Source organism: Panthera pardus, unplaced genomic scaffold (assembly GCF_024362965.1).
Source record: "Panthera pardus isolate Hobbes unplaced genomic scaffold, ASM2436296v1 HiC_scaffold_8, whole genome shotgun sequence".
Taxonomy (NCBI): Eukaryota; Metazoa; Chordata; class Mammalia; order Carnivora; family Felidae; genus Panthera; species Panthera pardus.
The window spans coordinates 82,586,637-82,604,898 of NW_026527013.1; the positions used below are offsets into that span (position 1 = coordinate 82,586,637).

Below are 18,262 nucleotides of genomic sequence, written 5' to 3' on the forward strand. Positions count from 1 at the left end.
TTCCATGGGAAGCCATGGATGGGAGTAGAAACTGGAGGTGCAAAGTCCTGGGAGACAGGACACAGGATGTGGAGTCCTTACAACTCTGGTCAAGGGCAAGAACCATAACGTGAGCAGGTATAAGCCATTCTGCAGCACAACAGCAACGACAAAGAACAGCTGGCTGACCCCAGACCCACCCTCATTACCATAGGGATACCTGCTCATCGACTATATGTACATCTTACATGTAGGAGGAGAGAAGAAACCCACTGCAGAAAAAATCTGATACAGCATTTGAGCTTTAATGTTGACACACTATTACCCTCCTCCATCCCCCACCCTCAATAAGGCTGTTTTCAACTTAAAAAACAGCAGAAAAAAGCCCTTAGTTGGCAGATTCAAATTTTCTTATCCTCCATCAAAGTAACCAAAGGTCCAAAGCAAATGATTAATTATATAAAATTAAAGTCTATAAAATTTTCTTACATATGAGTTGTAGTTTACAAATACCAACCTGGCTGTAATAGCATTAAGTCAAAATTAAGCATTTATTTAAGTAACTATATTTGACAGAGATACTATAGGCTTCGGCAACAAATTTGATTTGAATTTTGGCTTTCCTTGGATAAGTCTCAGTTTTTTTTTTATCCTGCACTGTGTTACAGAGAATAGAAATGTAGACTGGCTAACATGCTTGGCACTTACTAAATGTTAGACACTACCATGACTCCTACTACCGCTGTTGCTGCTCTGTCATCATCATCATCATCATCGTTGACAGCAGGAATTGTAAAAGCAGCAATGGTAGGACCTGATGGAGTAATGGGTGCCGAGGGAACTTAGGGTCCATACTTGGAGGGTGGGCAGGTAAAAATCATTAGTGGTTTGCCTCATTACTGGAAGAAGAAGAAGGTTTCCTAGAATTATCTGAAATGTGGAAAAGAGATGATAAAAGTGGGGGAAAGTGGGGACTGGAAAATTACTAAGTAGGTGGATCCTTTTCATTCTATTCTTCCTGTGTGAACTTGGCTTGAAGGCTTCAAAATAAGTAGACTAACATTTGGGAGTGAAGCTTCAGCTGTGTGAGGAGAGGCCTGGATTATAAAAAAGATACTCTGGTACAAAGGGATGCCACCAGAATTCATAAGGAAGATTTTCTGAAGACCAATACAATTATGTATGATTATAATTTTCTATTTAATATACATGTAAGTGACTCCATTACAGGGAAATATTATGCTCTGGCTTTTTATCTGAAAAAAGCAAAGTAACAAGCATATTTAAAATTATTTCTTTAGTTCACAAATCAAAATCACACCAGTACTACAAATCCAGCCCTTGAAGTAACAACGATAATTAAGATAAGAATGATATTTTCGTTACAACATTCTTTTTTGTGTGATTTGGCAACATTTTCTTTTAGTAAAATTTTAAGTGATTGAAAAATCTATTTCTGTTCAAAAACCAATCAATTATTGTCACTCAGAGATAATACTTAAAAGTAAACGATAAAATCTGTGGTTTAGAATTACAGTGTTAGAAAAAGAAAGATTTTTTTCCACTGGAAAATAAATAAAAGGTGACGCAGAACCCGAAAGTTACTTTATGGGTGTTAAAAATTAGCATACTATATACTCAGCAACCTGATAGAGATACAAATGAGTCCTAAATCTGCTGTGATATAGGGTGTTCCACAGCGAGAGGGGAGGGCTGGAAAACTCAGGAAGCCCAGATGTCACAAGACAGACTGAGAAAGACTCCGTGGGCAGCGAAGAAAAAGAAGCAACAAAGAGAGGGAAAGAATATGGTATACTATTGAGGAAAGGGACTTCTATTGAGTTCCAAAGACTGTGTCATAACCATCTGCTTTGCCTCCTTCATGGTGAGAAACTTTAAAGACAGGCAGCATATCTTACTCATCTTTGTATTTCCCAAATCTAGTATTAAATGTTCAGCACAGGCATTTGTTAAAGGAATAGATGAGATCCTGTACCCATGGTGATGCTGGGAAAGATAAAATGTCTCATACCTGCATTTGAAGAGCAACCTCAGATTGGGTAGCACAAAAAATTTTGGCTTTCTATGACATTAATATCTTAGTTGTGTTATGTTATGTTATGTTCTTTTTTTTCAAAGTATTAATTCAATTTTTAGTTAGGTATTCTTGTGGTGAGAGTGTTTGCCCCATATTTCAAATATTTCCAGATGTGCTGGGTTAGGGCAGAAAGGCAGAAGAAAAAGTTGATATTGGCCATGCCCCATAAAGCTAACTTCCTACCTAGTCGTTACCCCAACACAGGTATTAGAGAAGCACATATGGGTTAAAGAAAATGTTTTAGTAAAGAATATGAAAAATAGTCATTAAATTTTTAGTCACACTGGTTTTGGTAACAGGTTTTGCTAACTACTGGTTTTAGTAGTTTTTATTTTCCCTTTATGGACATTGCTTTTAACAAACAGACTAATAGTATTATGTTTTTACATTTTACAATAACATGGATGAAGTAGCACTGTGCAAGACTTTTACGTTTTCTTAGTTCAATTTTGCAAACCATTGTACACTTCCAAATTTATTCTTTTATATTTGAGACCTAGACACAATTTTTTATTGAGGCAGATCCCAAATTTCTCTCAAACTCTTTCTAGGGGCGATATATTTAAACTCTTGTTAGACATAGAATTCATTGTAAGTGAAGATGCCTAATATCATAAAATACTTAAGAAAATCATAGGAATGAAAGAAATTTTCAGATATCACTAGGTTCATTTCCATTTCTTCTATTGGCTTTATATTTACCATAGTGGACAGAGAGATGGATCAATGCCTTTTATTTCATTTTATTCACAGATTATTTTTTATTTGAACATTACAAAACTCACTACTCATTTATTCAAGTTTTACTGAATACTGTGCTAATAGCTAGAGATTAAAATTTTTCTGGGTGGCTCAGTTGGTTAAGTTTCTGACTCTTGACTTCAGCTCAGGTCATGGTCTCACAGTTCATGAGATCGAGCCCCACATTCTCTCTCTCTCTCTCTCCCTCTCTCTCTGAGCCTCCCCTGCTCACCGGCTCTTTTTCACTCTCTCTTGAAATAAAAACATAAAAACTTAAAAAAAACTTCTGTGTAAAGGGATTCACTGTACCAGTATACTTTAGAGATATTGTGGGTTTGTTCCAGACCACCACCATAAAGCAAATAAGCAAGACAAATGAATTTTTTGGTTTCCCAATGCATATAAAAGTTGCAGTACGTTATACTGTAGTCTATTAAAATGTGCAATAGCATTACGTCTAAAAAATGATGCATATATCTTAATTAAAAAGTTCTAAAAAACGCTACCATCCCAGTAATAATCACCGATCACAGATCACCATAACAAATAAAATAATAATGAAAATGTTGGAAATACTGTGGGAATTACCAAGTTGTGACACAGAAACACAAAATGAGCACTTGCCATTTGGAAAATGGCACCAACAGACCCTCAGTGCAAGGGTGCACAAACCTTCAATTTGTACAAAAAACTCACTAAGTGCATTAAAGAGAAGCACAATAAAGTGAGGAGATATTCTATAAATCGGGAAATGTCAAGGTAGAAGTATGTGCAAGTGTTCAAGTGAAGGGATGACTATTTATGGGAGGAACTGTAGTGGACAGCAGATGCTTTATAGGGAAGTTTCCCTAGAGCTCTGTCATAAAATATGAGTCAATATTTACCTGGCAACTCTTCTTACTGAGGGCAGTTTATTCTATGATGAAAAAAAAAGGCATTTAATCTCAATAAATGCTATTTGTGTTCCTGTCCCAATGTACCCAGGAGGTTATCTTTTAAATTCTTCATGGTCAAAATTATACCCCTTCCTGCCTCACTTCAGTTATTTAGCACCATGGAAACACTAAAATCAGCTATAATCGATCAATACTATATATTGGGTGCTGTGGAGTGCTTTACATGAATCCTCTCATTTGATCCTCAAAGCAACTCTGTGGGGGAGGGGATTATTTTACTGTGCTAAGTAGTTAAATAATTTGCCCAATGTCACAAATAGAATTAGTTTTGACAAGGGTTGTGAGGGGCAGTGCTGGAATCCTTTTGAAGAGGGGATTCCTTTTTGGACTGTCCCTTCTTAGAATTCCCGTTGTCTTGAATATTGGTATGAGAATGTGGATACATCCCTCATTTATGAAAAATGCCCCAAAACTCTGAAATAATGTCCACCTTATTCTTCAGTAGGGGTCCAAATTCAATATTTTTAAACCCCGTTATATTACATTTCCTTGTTCTGCAATAGATGTAGTGGATATCTGCTTTGGTTGTACAGAAAGATATCAACATAATCTCAGCTAACATCAGAGTCATAATGTAATCATCAGTATTTATGCAATAACACAGGTTATATTTATGAGGACACTCAGAAACATTAGAAACTAAAAATTCTTCTGGCATTTATATGACAAGAAAATATGGATGTACTTGGAAGTCTATTTCATTTTATTTGAATTGTAATGCCATCTGCCAAAACTCTCAAAAACTACTGCTCTGACAGCATCAGAAAGGAACTTTGTGTGAGAAATCGGCATCTGTTTTTTTACTTAATTTACAAAAGACACATTTTGTTTGCATTCATAAGAGCATTTTGCAAATTTACTACCCAATTAATATGTCATTCTGTGACACTGACAAAATAATCAGATTCTTAAATGAGTCTCATTTCTTTTGTTTTAACTCTACAAAGCATGAAAAGATTATATGGTGTAGCACAGAAATTTACTGTTTCAATTTATAATAATGCCATCTTTCCTCTATGAAGATGACATGACTAGCATCACCTGGGCATTGGCTTCAGGTAATTTCTAATAATGACAGTGAATTTGTGCCCAGTCATCCTTGCCTGGTTCCTACTGTGATATGAAGGTTGTACATTTGTGAAATGATGAATAGTATTTACCTAGAGTTAGAGACTGTAAAAGAGAATGAAATTAAGTTTCAGAAGAACGGACTCCAAAATCATAAATTCTTTGAAAGTGTCTGTTGAGAGCTGAAACTGGCCAGATATCTGTCCACATGTTTCACAGATACATGATGGAGTAGACTTTGTATTTAACATGCTAGATATGGCAGAGGGGTATACTAACAGATGAGATCCTTACCTCTGAATAATTTATAATCTACTTAGAGAGGTAAGAGCATCCAATGTAAAAATAGATCCATAAAGAGTATTTATGAGTGAAGATGCAGGTATGACTTAGTAATATACATAGATACTGTATGATTTCACACACAGTAAGTATGCCTTTAATTTTTCAATAGCTTCAAGACCTACTGATTTTCAAGGAGAATCACGAAGGAAGCAAAGAATGCAAGTAGGACACTACTTGGGGAAAAAAATAAGATGAGTTCAGGGGCACCTGGGTGGCCCAGTCAGTTAAGCCTCTGATTCTTGGTTTCAGCTCAGGTCACAATCTCACGGTTCCGTGGGTTCAAGCCCTGCATCGGGCTCTGTCCTGGCAGTATGAAGCCTACTTGGGATTTTCTCTTCCCCTCTCTCTGCCCCTCCCCCACCTGTCTCTGTCTCTCTCAAAATAAGTAAATAAACTTAAAAAAAATAAGATGAGTTCAGGTATGGGTTAGGGAGAAGTAGGTGAGAAAGATGGATAGTTTTGCAGAGAACACAGGAATGTATGTGAATTGTAAGATAATCACCTATTTAGAGAAGAGAATTTATGTTAGAAAACAATAAAGGGAAAGGCTGTATGTGTAATGTAGATCAATTGATGGAATTTTTTAAAAGTAAACTCTACCCTCAATGTGGGGCTCAAACTCATGACTCTGAAATCAAGAATAGCATACTCTACTGACTGAGACAGCCACGTGCCCCCGATGTAATGTTTTTGAATAGCAGGTTGAAGACCCTTAAGTAATTGGTGACTATTGTAGTGTCAGAATAAAAAAAAAAAAAAAAAAACAACATCATAGATATATTTGGGGAAAACCTTAATCAGGTACTTGCATTCTTGATATTTATACCATTAGCATATAGCACATGTCCAGAACAGTGCTTAGAATAAAACAGATAAATGAACAAGGGGGTAATAAGTTGGTTACTCAAGGGGACAGCTGCATTTCTGTGGCTGTCCTGATTCAAACCCTCTTTCCTATATATTTCTTGTATTTTACTATATTATCCTCTACAGCATCAGTCTTAGTGGGAGGTGTCCAACCATAGAAGTTGAAAAGCCCAGATACTTGATTTCTCCAGAAACTTGAAAACTAGGGCATGGACCTATTTCCAATCCAGACTTGGACAATCAGACACAACCACCTGAAATTTTGAATCTGGAGTCAGTGATGCAAAGAAGCAGTAACTGAAGAATTTATTGTAGTGGTGGAAGAGACTGCCACAGCTGTTTCTGGGGGCAGCCGTGGCAGTCTGGCTAGAAACAGCAGTATCTTCCTTGGTCTGTCCCTGTGGGATGACTCTGGCTGAGATTCTGGCTAGGAAAACTCCCTTTGTTTTTCCTTATTTTCCAAGTCTGTCTTTTTCCCCGTACCTTCTTCATGATTCTCTAAGCTTCCCAAAACCTTTCAAAAACTTCATTTTCTGCATTAAAGAATCAGAATCAGTTTCCCTTGCTTGTACTTAAGAACTCTGATAAAGGTGTTCAAGGCAGGAGATGAGACTAGGATCCTATTTGGGGATAATCATGATGGGCAGAGTGAAGAAAGGACACCAGTGAGAGACACTGACAAGGAAGAATCTACAGATCTGGTAACTAGCAACACATTGCTATTCTGTTCTTGCTTCACTACACTGTTTGCTGGAATATGTGCATGACATTGCCTAAGGGGTAAAACAGAGTGAAACAAAATATTTGCAAGTATATACCCTAACGGATTCATAATAAAGTGTTTGCGGAACATGCAGATATAATGTCTGTAAGTGTGATATTTCTTCAGAAGATAGAGCAAACTGGGGGAATAGTGGTAAACAGAAATGAATTTTTAAAATAAAATGTCTTTCTATAGAATGAAAGAGTGAAGCTTTCATGAGTCAGTATACTTTTCTGACTCTGTATATGCTTATGAGAACCATCTAATTGTTTTCATGGACTTTTTAGTCTTGTATCCAGTCTTTTTAGTCTTGTATCCAGTCTTGTTGCCTAAATCAACATGGCTGAAACTGAATCACAGTCTTTACCCCCAACAGGTCTTCCATTAACTTGTTCTGTCCTAGTTATCAGCATTGCAGCTGCCAGATGTCCAAACCAGAATGATAGCCACCATGAATTTCTTCCTCCTTCTGATTATTTAAGAACTCCTTTACTCCACTCCTTAATCATCTCTCACATAATTCCTCTCCTCTCCATTCCTATGATTGTTGCTAAAATCTCATTTCTTATCCAGAATTTTGAAATTGTTTCCTAATTTTTCCCTTTGCCTCTACCTTGTCCCTTCCAATCCATCCTATTTCCTACCACCAGAGTAAATATTCAACAAATGCAGATTCACTCATTCATTTTCCCTTCTAGAAATCCCTTGGTCCTTTTCTATGTGCTTGCAAGTGAGAATGGCACACTAGGTCTGTCACGATCTGTCACTATCACATCTTTGCAAGTGTATCTCCTTTCTCACATTAACATTTTGTGCTCAGACTTTTCTTCATGCTCAGACTCTACCACAGTCCCTTGATTCTTGGCTTTTGCATATGTTGTTTCCTCTGCTTCTTACTTCCCTTTCCCAGCTAAATTCTGTCTTCTATGACTTAGCTAAGTGTTACCCTTCTTAGAAGTGTCCCCTGACCATCACTCTTAGCAACATAGTCATGGCTATACTTCATAACCTTGGTTCAAATGTTATAGCTCTTCTCATTTGTAATATAATAGTTGATTTTATCATCTTTCTCCACCATTAGATAGTGGGGACTATGGGGACCACATAGTTCATTGATTTTTGTATCCTTATATCTCAATGAGCTTTGAATTTCTAGTATCTAGGCTTTGCCCAAAGTAAGTCCTTTTGTTGTAGGAATGAAAAGAGCACATATTCCTTATGAAATCTGAAAGATTTCTATAACCACACTTTAGTTAATTTTATAATCAATAAACAGTTCTTTTTATAAAGTGAGAGAAGGTCTAAGGTATATTCATTAAATAGCACTTAGTCTACAATAAAGCTTGATCTGTAAGACACAATATACAATTGTTTCCAAAATGTTCAATAGTCAAAATGCTAGTTCTTTTGAAAGAGGAGAATAATTTATTAACAACATTCTTACCCCAAGGGGAAAGAAAGTTCAGAAAGCTGTCTTGCCTTTTCCTCCAACTTCAAAATAGATTTTCACAGACAGGGTCCTTTAGTAACTCTTGTTTAATGCAAATATCTCTTGTGTTGTGGGAAAAACAGGAAAGAAAATGGGAGGTGGAATACAGATAAAATAGAATAAGAGATTATGAGATAAATAGACGAAGAAAAATCCTTAAAATTTTAAAGTCCACTGAAAAGAGAAGGAAGAGGGAAGTCAAGGCAAACAGTCAAAAGTGCACAGAAAGCCCCAGCTCCATGCTTCCTGAGATTGAATCTTAACAGGAAACTGGTATTGCCTTCAGCTTTTGGTTTCTTTCCCAAGGTTCTGCTCAAAGTATTCCCTCATCTTCATCACCCAGCTCTTCAAGGTCAAAAACATCCACAAATAATCAGGCATTCGATTGTCAGTCTGTGGGGCAATTTGCACCCTCTGCACTTTTGCAGTTCAAGAGGAGAGGGGATAGAAATGACCCAACACAGTAACTATGATCTAGTGTTACAGAAACTATGATCTAGTGTTACAGGTATTTTCCTAGTTACTTAATATATTTTCAAGCTCAAATTAACTTGGAATACCACTCTAAAGAGAAGAAGTTCTACACAGGTGCTATTATTTTTCAATTTTTTACCATGAATGAAGTTTTCCTGCTAAGAAGAACTTGGAAGACATCATGAAATTGAAAAAAAAAATGCTAGGAACATGATTCAAATGCAAATACATTCTCTTTTTTTTTAACTGGAGGTTTTTTTTTTTTAAACTGAGGTATAATTGGCATCATATTATTTCAGATGTACAACATAATGATTCGATATTTGTATATAGCATGAAATGATCAGCATAAGTCCAGTTAATATCCATCACTGTATGTAGTGACATTTTTTTCTTGTGAAGGAACTTTTAAGATCTATTTTCTCAACAGTTGTCAAATATGCAAAACAATATTATTAACTGTGGTCGCCGTGCTGTACATTATATCCTCATCACTTATTTATTTTATAACCGGAACTTTGTACCTTTTAACTCCTTCAGCCATTTTTCCCACCTCCCACTCTGACTCTGGCAACGACCAATCTGTTCTCTGCATCTATGAACTGGTTTTGCTTTGTTTTGTTTTAGATTACACATGGAAGTGGCATTATGCAGTATTTGTTCTCTGACAATTATATTCTTAAACATTTTTTCTGCATAAAATGGATATAGAAACATAGTATGGGGCTAAAAATAGATATTATCCAAGATCCAGAAAAAAAGTTCATGGAAAGTCCTGTTGATTTTAATAAGAATGCATAGAACATGGACAATAATAATTGTCTATGGAAAACATAGCAAAACCTTTTTCTATGAGGGTGTGTGTTTTTGGGTGCTGGAACCACCTCCTGATCATTGTTGAATTTCCAGGTCTAGTCCAATGCCAGGACCATAGTAGGTACTCAAGAAACATGAATGAATAAAATAGACTACAGGACAATTTGGATAGATATACCAATAGTTTTAAAATGATTCCTTGAATTTAAAAATAATCAATATAAAATATAATCTCCACACAGCAAAGTGATTAAGAAAAGAACAAGTCCAATAAAATCATACTCCATTATTAAAAAAAATATTCCAATGTGATTTAGCAAAAAATCCAAACTCCACGCCAGAGCCTACAAGGCCTTTCATTCCTGCCAAACTCTCTGATTTCATGTCTTAGTGCTTTCCTGTTTGTTCTCTGTACACCAGCCACATTGGTGGTTTTGGTTTATTTTGTTGTTGCTGTTGTTATTTTCCCTCGATTTTCTCTGGATGTATGAAGACAAATTCTACTTTAGTACTTTTACCGTTGTCCTTTCCTTTACCCAGAATATCCTTCCTTAGATACTTTCATAATTCACTCTTCATCAGTCATGTCTCCTCAAATATCCCATGCTTACGGAGGAACTAACTGTACTATCTAAAATAGCTACCACCTTCCCTTCACTCCACCCAATATCCTGCTTTATTTTATTAGCATTTTTTACCATATGAAATTTTACTGTTTATTTTCTGGTTTACTTGATCTACACTCCACTTGAGCTCCACAGTATCTTGATATAAAGCAAATGGTCTCTTATTGAATAAGTGAACAAGCGAATGAATGAATGTGAGAAATGTAAAATATTATGAAAGTATGTTGAAGTACAAAGGTTGATGTAATGTCAGATAGGATTATGGCTTATGGAATCCAGAAAAGAACAGGGGGTTAAATCTTTGTTCTTGGCCCTAAGAGAGAGGGCTCTATTAATTATGTTTCTTGATTAGCTCAGTATTGAGCAAAGGGATACCCTAAATAAATGATACATATTTCACTTAGCTTCCTAGCTAGGAATTCAGCTTTTGGGTACAATTAATTTGATGTGACCCTGGAGCATGTTGAGCATGACATCTCAGAACATGATAACCCTCGGATATAAAATGATCCAGAGAGATGGAAATCATTATTTTAATAGCTGGCAACAGATTCCTTTTCCATGAGAATGTTTATATATAGGAAAATACCTGAATAATTTTGTTTGGTTATAAAAAGTAAGGCCCTGTGAGTTTTATCTTTTTAAAGAAAATCATGAAAAAAGAAGGGAAAACTAAATCGTTCTGCATGAGGAATGAAGAGAAATTTAAGGAAGGGAAAGAAGAAGCGGAAGATAATTGAACCTATGAAAACATACTGATGTCGAAGTAGCCAAAGTAGTTGTAAAAAGTAAAAAAAAAAATTTCCAAAGGAAAGGAAAAGTGAGCTTTGACCATGTGCTTTAGTGCAACTTATATCATTCTGAAGACCCCTGACTCTTCTACTTTCCTTCAGTTCAGTTTCTTACAACCCCTGTCAATTCCTTCCCAGGAACCAAACAGGACAGCCGAGTCCTTCTGAATTACTCTCCTAGTCCTTAAATAGAAGCTGTAGCAGCCCAGAGTTGAGGTTTACCCTTCCTTTATGGAAGGTGTGCATGCAAAGATCTTGTGCTTTTGAGGTTTTTTTTTTTTTTTTAATTAATTTATTTATTTTGAGAGACAGTGAGTGAGTGTGGGGAAGGGCCAGAGAGAGAGGGAGAGAGAATCCCAAGCAGGCTTAGTGCTGTCAGTGCAGAGCCCAACGTTGGGCTAGATCCCATGAACCATGAGATCATGACCTGAACCCAAATGAAGAGTTGGATGGCTAACCTACTGAGCCACCCAAGCACCCCAAATTAGGAGGTTTGGAGCAGAGGGGTGAGTGAGATATTTATGTGTTCAAGTGTGGTCCAGCCACTCTGCCTTCATGGGGGCCTCACAAGTATGGATGTCCACAGGGTGTCTCCACTCCTTGTACTGCACCACATGGCACCAGTGGAATGTGCACTCACACCAAGTGCGGCAGGTGACTTGAGTTGTGTCATACTCTCGGCCACAGACATGATTTCACAACCGTCTGTCCCCTTTAGATGCTTTGCTGCAGACATGGCCTGCAGTGTCTAGGGAACCTACAACCTTGCCCAAGACAAGGTAGTCTGGAGAGTTGTCAAAGGAGATATGGTCAGTCTGGGTGCCATGGCAATAGCCTTGGTGGGCTGCTGTAGAGTTGATGCCATCCTGGGTCACTGTAACCCACACAGCCCCATCATAGCACCACTGCAGGTAATCACCTGTGTGGCATCAGCAGGTGCGCAGAGTACAGGAGCCACTTACACCATGGCAATGACACTCAAGCTTCAGAAACCACTGCACAGCTGTGCAACCAAAAAAATTTAAATTTCTTCACACACACACACACACACACACACACACACATACACACACACACATGCATTTGCTCAAACCATCAGTAAATTCTGTTCACCTGGTAATGTGTTATGCGACACATTTCTTTTTTTTTTTTAATTTTTTTTTAACGTTTTATTTATTTTTGAGACAGAGAGAGACAGAGCATGAACGGGGGAGGGGCAGAGAGAGAGGGAGACACAGAATCGGAAGTAGGCTCCAGGCTCTGAGCCATCAGCCCAGAGCCCGACGCGGGGCTCGAACTCACGGACCGCGAGACTGTGACCTGAGCTGAAGTCGGACGCTTAACCGACTGAGCCACCCAGGCGCCCCTATGCGACACATTTCTAAGAAGATCAAGCAAGCAGCATTGAGCTCCACATTTCGGTTGGTCTGGAGAGAACAGCCATAGAAGGTGCAATGTGAGAACAAGAGAATGGTGGGCAGGAACTCAGAGCTAAAACATGATCTTAAGAATATAATTCTCCAAAAACTCACAGAAACCTTGGTTAGGACTCAGACACTGGAATAAGACTAACATTTTTTTTTGAACATTTACTAACTTCCAAGGTTATAAAAAATAAGACAGGGATTCCAGTATTATCTATCAGATGACTTCACTTCCACTTAAAGACTGACAATGGTGTTCTTTCTATCTCCACAGCAGGAAGGGGCTCTATCCAGTTTCAGGTAAGTTTCGAAATAAATTTCCAACATATTAAATTGTAATGTCTTCTTTAATTCTAATTTAAAGAGGATTGGGGTTATTATATTCATCTTTAGTAACAATGTTGGAGAGCATAATAAAATTAAACACTGTCTACAGAATTTAGGCTTTAACTACATATCAGAAAGGAGGAGGAGAAAGAAAGATATAAATCCTCCATGAAGCAGAAGTGTGTGTGTGCGTGAGTATGATGTTTGAGAAAGAGCCAAGAATAGAAATTGGCTATCTACATGCTGTAATCAGATACTCGATTCCTCAAAGGAATGTCACATCAAATCAAGCAATCATGATCAAAAATAAATCAGACTGAAACAACAGTGTTGACTCAGTTGACCAACTTACTAAGAGAACACTGAAATGACTTGATGGTGTTACTGCTGATTTCATGTCTGGGTCTGGAGGCTGCTTATTAAAGTTGCACACCTGAACCTGATTTTACTCTTGATATTAACTGTGCCTCACAACATCGCTCTTCCAGAAAATCCCTTGCTAACTATTAGTTTTCTTTCTCCTGTTTGATTATCTGTACCTTTTGTAATATCATGGTGACCAAAATGGCCTTAACATTCTCCTCAGCTTGATTTAACTTTAGACAGTTTTCTTCCTGACTATGGGCCTCTGGCTTCCCATTTCTTAGAGTATTTGCTTTAGAAAGTTGCAGCTGTAAATTCTTTCTCTGCCTCTGAGATGTAAATCTTCCATGACCCAGAAATGTCTTTCTCTAGAACTTGGGAGACATCCCTTCCAAATGTAATCACCAAAAAGATACCACCTCTATTTCCCAGTCTCTGTAGGAGGATAGGACCCTAATTAGATAACTGCCAATTAGCAGGCATAAGTGAATGGCTTAATCATTTTGGCCAAACTTCCCCTTCCCCCAGCCCCACAGTCCTCCAAAGATTTTCCATGAGCCTACCCCAGCATTTAAAAATCTTTTTTTTTTTTTTCAGGTAAGTTGAGTTCCATCTCCTCCCCTATTGTAATAGTCTTGAATAAAGTTTTCCTTGCCTATTTAACTGTTAACTCTGTCCAGTGCAAATATTTTTTTTGACATTGGACTGGTCCATTTTCTCATCTTCGTAAATTGTTTACCCTCTTGATATCAGGCGATACTTTTCAGTTACTATTAAATCAGTAAAATATTTTTCTTTTAAATATGAGATTTAGAATCAATGTAACTGAAATGGATATTCATGACAGAGGCAGTGAAGGAGACAGACCCTGAAGAGCAAAAATAATCACAGTCTAAGATATGAAAATTTAGATAATTGAATAATACCAAGGAATAATTCAATGAAAAAGTACTCTCCCACTCTTCCCCCTGAAAACACAACACACACACAGACACACACACACACACACACACAGGCACACAAAGAAATATTAAGACATTTTAACCTAATATCACACAAACAAAATGCTCAAGGTTGATTTCTCTGCCAAGTGCAGAAATCTTACTGATATCTGATGTGAAATGCATGAGAATATCTTTAAACATAACAGCAGGATTTCAACTAGAATGCGAAGTGTTGATATTCTAGGAGGAAGCATAGCTCACATCAATGTAGCTACTAGTTTATGATGGGAGGAAGGCCAGTCTTTACAATGGACAAAACCCAAATACATGTAGAAAGTTTGATTATTGTTCATCAGATAAGTAGTTGTTTAAGAACCAGAATTCTTAAGGATAAACAAACAACCCCCCCCCCAAACAATACACAAAAAAGACATCTGAGGAACACATTGGGTTTGCTAGCTTTTCTCCTGTAAGTACAAAAGAATGTAACATTTACATTTTGTTCATAAAGAAATGCCTGACTGCATTTGGTTTGCTCAGTTTTCTGACTTACCATTGTTCTTCTGATGACAAAACCTAACTGTAAAATAGAATGTATTGACCAATATCATCTAGTTTATTTGGAAACAGCAGATTGTCTAAGATTCTCCAGAGAAAATCTTCTGCTCCTTTTTCTTCTGTTAATAAGGGTAATTAGAAACATAATGGTCCGTTGTGACTGGCGGCTTCCTAGTTAGAACTTCTCAGCAGCAGCTGAAAGCTTCTCTACCTGGGTTTCTCTTCCAGCAAAGATAAATACTTCATTATCTACTTACTTCAGTCAGTTTAACTAAATTCAGCTCGAATGATCTCTCATAAAATTGATTATAAAATGTTGTCAAGTCTTTATTGAACTAAAATTAGTTATTTAGCGTGCAGGTCTGATGTTTTAATCAGTTGTTATTAGGGCAGTGAAGAGGAGTGGAGTAAAATGAAAAAAAAAAAAAAAAAAAGACAAACCCAAATGTATAATCAGATCTTGTGTTTTTACTCACACAATTTCTTAATAAAAGAAAGAACATTCTAGAGACAATTAGGTTGCTGGAGTGGTTTAATTAAATCATTCAGACTGTGCCAACATTCTGTTGGCAATATTTGATGACGAGTAGCCTTAGTTTGAGGTAAATTTAGTCTTTTAATGAGATATGGACTGATCATGCTATTTTTAGGTTGGAATGGCACATGACATCATCATCCACACACGATTGGGAGAAATATTTCATGGTAATAGAACTAAAATTATTGGGAATTCATGTTTAAATAGTCTTCAGGGCATTTCTGTGGTTTAGAGAAACAAGATTTAAACTGATGGATGTTATTTCCCCTATACTCCCAAATAATATGTTCATCATTCTGCTTGATGTCCTATTGCTTAACATGACTTGAGCCATTCCTTTCTGGGGGCATTTTCTTTTTTATTGTCATAGGCAAATGTAAACCAGAGCATTGTGACTAAGAAAAGCAGACTTCTTTTTTCTGTATATTTATCTTATAACTATAAATTCTTATATAGCAATTCCTAAGTCAGCCTTCATCCAGAGTGGCTTTTCATTTTTATTCACTTAAAAAACAACATCCTGTCTAATTCTCAGGAGCCTTTGTATTGTGAAGCCTTAGTGTGCTTTTAATCCCCTCAAGGAATAGTAACAAAATGCTTTAGAAACTACAAGCAACAACAACAAGGACAACAACAATGAAATCACTACATTTTAGGATAGATCTGTAGTATGGGGGAAAATAAAAAAGAAAGAATAGATTGATCCCCAAGCACTTGGGAATCCTCAGTATACATCTGCAACCTTGGCATACTCAGAGGTACTGAAGATTGCAGTCTTTCAACTCCTTGCAAACCTAAAGTGAAATGTCTCAGTGTTTTACTTTGCATTTCTTTGATAACAGCTCAGTTAAATATTTTTCATGTTTATTATATTTAAATTCTTTTTTTATTGTTGTTGAATTAACTACTGTGTCTTTTGCCCATATATTTTAATGTTGTCTTTTTAGATAGTCTTTCCTCTTATATTATTTTAAAGATTTTATTTTTAAGTAATCTCTACATCCAACGTGGGGCTCCAACTCACAACCCTGAGATCAAGAGTCCTGTGCTCTACCGACTGAGCCAGCAGGCACCCCTAGATAGTCTTTTTTTATGTAACTTCTTCTATGCTTTCTGTTTTAATCTCTTATTTTTATCCTTGTAGATGTCTTGCTTCACTTTTAACTTGAGGAAGATATTGTCCACGTACTTACACTTCCTCCTACTTCTTTCAAGGGGTAAAATTTATTACAAAATAAATCAATGACAAAAACAGATAGTTTATTTTAGATTTTATAGAATTTAAGATGCAAAACTACTTCCTCATCTATAAAAATGGGAGCAATAATACCTATAGCACAGGACTGGGGTAAGTATAACACATAGTAGGGGGGTAAAAGGGAATAAGTAGTTATAACAGATTTTCTCCATCCCTCCTTTCTAGATAGAAGGTGTAAAAAACTGCTGTTTTCTGCTTCTTCCCTTATCTTGAGTCCTGTTCATCTCTTGTACTGCAAATGTTCCTTTCTTCTCTACCTTTATTCTGACTCCAATCCTCCCATATTTGATAGAAATATTGCCTCTGCTCTCATGACATGTTTTATAATGAAGATTCTATTATATTAATTTTATTACCTACCTGTCTCTACCACTAGTGCACATTCCTTTGAGAAGTCTAGCACAGTGCTTTACATGTAGTTGTGTGGTATGGTGTGTGTGTGTGTGTGTGTGTGTGTGTGTGTGTGTAAGACTAGTTTTTTCCTTTATGTGTTCGGAATCTTCAACTAATATCATGCTATACAATGTTTTATTCCCTATCGTGTTACAAAGTTTGCAATTATAGTATATATTTCATGTTGCAAAGCTCACATTTCAGTAGTGGTGGGTGTTATCCTAGACTTTTAATGTGTATAGCTAAGGCCAGATAAATAAATAAAAAATAGATTACAATTGTAAGCCAATCAATTAATCTCACAATTTAAGTAACCAATTATTTAGTAATTATAAATATATATTAGTAACTGCATGAATTATTAATGTTTAAGCAGATAAATAAGTTTACTGTTCAAATACTTATATAAATAGGGGTGCCTGGGTAGCTCAGTTGGTTAAGCATCTGAATTTGGCTCAGGTTATAATCTCATGGTTCTTGAGTTTGAGTCCTGCATTGGGCTCTGTGCTGACAGCATAGAGCCTGGAGCCTGCTTCAGATTCTATGTCTCCTCTCTCTCTGCCCCTCCCCCACTCTCTCTCTCTCTCTTCCTCTCTCTCTCTTTCTCTCTCAAAAATAAATGAACATTAAAAAATTTTCAAATACTTATATATCTATATATACTTATATAAATGTGATATGTGCATACGAATATATTGTGATTTATATATAAATAGATAATAGATGGGAAAATATCATTAAAAGGAAGTTTTAAAAATATCATAGTAGAGTTAAATACATTATATAATTATGTAAGTAATGTATTACTTAATCAAATTTGATGTGACTTTATTATTGCTTAATTTGATTCTTTTGTTATGATATATTTTTCAAAGATCAACTTAACATGTAAACGATTCCTTTCCTCACTTGGTAACTGCAAAGAATTGGGAAGTTTTTGACCACTGAGGTCATGCTGTACAGAAACAGGATTTTTTCCCTAAAATTTAAAATAATTTCCACAACTTTCTTCAGTTTGCAGAAGTGGAATATAGATGTAAAGGTAGCAGGATAGGCCATCCAAAATACGCCACTTGGTCTGAAGGATTATTGTGAGCTGATGACAATTAAGAAGAGGCAGATACAAGAAAAGCTCTCTGCTCTGTGTCCACCCATTTTCCTGAGGCAAGACATATATTTGTATATGGACTCTCCCCTCTTTACCAGGTACCACACAAGTTAATAACTTCAGACAACTCCGGGCCTTTTATCAGCCCAGAAACCAGAGGATTCTATACAAGAAACCTTGCTAAAACTAGCCCTTATCTACCATTTGTTTCCCCATATATTTGCCTTCCCATAGTTTGCTTAAAATCCTAGAAACTTTTAAGTCTTGTCCTTGGTCTTGTCACTTCTCTGCAAAATTATTGTTCTTTGCTAAAATGGTATATAAATTCAAGTTCTA

General features: G+C 36.5%; 1 protein-coding gene and 1 pseudogene across 12 annotated transcripts in view; both read right to left on the reverse strand.

Moving 5' to 3' along the window:
• MAGI2 (membrane associated guanylate kinase, WW and PDZ domain containing 2) overlaps window positions 1-18,262 on the reverse strand; it is a 1,325,358-nt gene that overhangs the window by 345,368 nt on the left and 961,728 nt on the right. The gene's annotated exons all lie outside the window — the stretch shown is intronic.
• The window catches only part of LOC109267868 (protein Wnt-2b-like), a 38,731-nt pseudogene continuing 31,797 nt past the window's right edge, over window positions 11,329-18,262 (reverse strand).